The sequence below is a fragment of the Manis javanica genome, chromosome 4 (genome assembly GCF_040802235.1).
Source record: "Manis javanica isolate MJ-LG chromosome 4, MJ_LKY, whole genome shotgun sequence".
In the NCBI taxonomy this organism is placed as follows: Eukaryota; Metazoa; Chordata; class Mammalia; order Pholidota; family Manidae; genus Manis; species Manis javanica.
This window is the reverse complement of record NC_133159.1, coordinates 78,805,558-78,808,139: the sequence shown is the minus strand read 5'-3', so window position 1 is coordinate 78,808,139 and position 2,582 is coordinate 78,805,558. Positions and strand designations below refer to the sequence as shown.

Genomic DNA, 2,582 nt, shown 5'->3' with positions numbered 1-2,582 from the left:
GGAGAATTTAAGTTTAGAAATATGACATCCATGGTTCATTTAAATTGTAAGTAGAAAATACTAGAAGTGTGATTAGATATATTGGTGAATTTTTTTTTCTAGAACCTACTTTGGAGAATACTGATAAGTAGCTCCACGAAACTAGAAGTTAAGACAGAAGAGAGAGGTAAACCAGAGTGGTGTATCCATATGATGGAATTTTTTTTTAACTGTAAAGGGTTGTTTTTATTATGTAACATAGGCAATATAAGTCAATAAATTTTTTTAAAACTTAGTATGGTGTGGTTCCTTTGACTGCCAATTGCCTTTGCTTCTCCAAAGTGAGGCATGATCTTCAATAAAAGTATTGGGTTAGACTTTACTACATTGCCAATTGTGGATATGGATATGAGTGGTTAAATTCGTGTATCTCATCAGGAAAACAGCACTTACATTAAGTGGCTATTACATCCCATGGAGAACTTCAATATTTTGTCACAGAGTTAAGAGCTCCTGGTTTTGGTCCCACAAGCCCTCTTTGAAATGACCCAGTAATTATCTTTTCCTAGTGTGTACATACCTTTTAAAATCAACTTTTGTTCAATCCAGTTATTATTAGTCAGTCCTACATATAACAGAAATATAAAATTAAGGATTAAGTTTCCATTTAACTTCTGAAGCTAGCTTTGTTTGCTCATTAAAAGTTGCCTAGTTACTAGTAAACCCAGAAATATTTCAAACAGGCAAAGAACAGCTGCAAGATCCTAGAGGTCAAGGCATGCCCTGTTCACTGTAACAACCACTAGCCATGTATGGGTCAGTGACGATTTAAAATACGCCTGTTGTACGAACCTCAGTGATTACCAATGGCTATTACAAAGTCAAATATGGCTTTTGTATTTACATTGGACAGCGCTCACGCAGGTAATGGAAATAAATCACAGAAGGGTTAATAACATGTTCCCAATAGACTGAATGCTAACAAGGTAGCAGAAAAGAAAACCTAGTGGGAAATTTTTTTTTATGGTCACGTCCACAGCAAATGAGAAACTGCATTCTAAAAGCCTTGGTAATGACCACATATGATGGAATTTTATTTGGCCGTATAAAGCAATGAGGTACTGATATATGTTAACAATAGAAAGCAGTAAGCTAAGTCAAAGGAGCTAGACACAAAAACCATATATTATATGATTCCATTCATATGAAATATCCAGAACAGCGGTATCTATAGAGATGCGAAATAGATTAATGGTTGCCTAGGGCAGAGTGTAGGAGGGACCTGCAGGGGTAAGGGGAGGGGCTATCTTTATGAAGTGATAAACATGTTCTAAAATTGATTGTAGTGATGGTTGCACCTATCTGTGATTATATTAAATCCATTGAATTGTATGTTTTTAGTGGGTAAATTGTATGGTATGTGATCTATATTAAGATATATTTTTTAAAGGTACTAAAATATAGCCTTTTCCTTTCTTCTGAGGTTTCTTTCTGGACTTGCAATCGTATCACCTGAGATTTAATATTCTAAATAAAGAAAAAGTATAATTTAAGATTATCAGCATGACTTTTAATATTCATTATTGTATTGTGCAGTGTCAGTTTTAAATGCAAATACAAGAGAAAATAATCATGCAGAATTACCAAAATTACACAACTCATATATTGTATCTCATTCATGCACGAGTCTTTCATTCTTAACCAGAACAGTGGAAATGCTGCACAAAACTAACTCAACTGTTTTATATCGCTTCTTGATATGCACATATTCTACGAGCACGATCTGCAGCTTACTGAGGAGTAAGGAAGAACCACTGAAAGGAAAAGAACTATGGTTGCTCTCTTTCCCTTTCCTTCTTTGTCATCATTTTTCCATGTAAGTGGTTGGCTAATAAGGGGAAGTAACATGAATAAGAAAATATATGATAGGGTTCCTTAGTCATTTGGGTTTTTTAGGATGCCACTGCTTGCTTTCTGCATTCAAGGCTATTTCTGGTTTGAATGGACAGCGTGGCCTCTCAGGGCTGTCAGAGCTGCACTTAGTTTTGCATGTAACATGCTTATCTGGTACTTGCTTTGAATTTTGTTGAATTCTCAGGCATTGTACATATCCACCACAATTCTGCATTCTTGAGGCAAATCTACAAAGTTATGTGCAAATTTGGCAAATAAACTGGAGGGCACTCCTGTCTCCTCTGCTCATGCACAGGCCACATGGCCTGTGACTTCACTTACAAAATACAAGTTCAAAGATAAAATTATTAAGAATTTTAAGATGGAGATAGAACAGCATTAAAGCAAGTGTGGGGCACTTTTGACTGTGCAGGTTTCATGCCCATGAAGACAACTGATTGAAATACTGATTTCCAAATTATTTTAGATATATCTTTGGATAAGCAATGCATCTGGGGGCATAAAATTTCTTAACTTCTAATCTTTTGTCTGAGTGACTTTGAGCAAATGATGGTTTATTCTGTAGACTCTCAGAAATTAATTGGATGTTTTCTCCTCTCCTTACATTGTCCCAACTTAAAAAAGCCAGAAGACTGAATAATTGAGTAGTTTTTTCAAATCTTCCAGATTCAGTTTAATGAAAAGTGAAA

At 35.2% G+C, this 2,582-nt stretch overlaps 2 non-coding genes across 2 annotated transcripts; both read right to left on the bottom strand.

Moving 5' to 3' along the window:
* Window positions 1–401: 401 nt before the first annotated feature.
* LOC118968347 (small nucleolar RNA SNORA25) lies at window positions 402–529 on the bottom strand. Its single transcript, XR_005055966.1, has one exon. It is a non-coding gene; the product is annotated as a small nucleolar RNA SNORA25 (small nucleolar RNA).
* Window positions 530–934: 405 nt separating this feature from the next.
* LOC118968348 (small nucleolar RNA SNORA32) lies at window positions 935–1,058 on the bottom strand. Its single transcript, XR_005055967.2, has one exon. It is a non-coding gene; the product is annotated as a small nucleolar RNA SNORA32 (small nucleolar RNA).
* Between the last annotated feature and the right edge of the window lie 1,524 nt (window positions 1,059–2,582).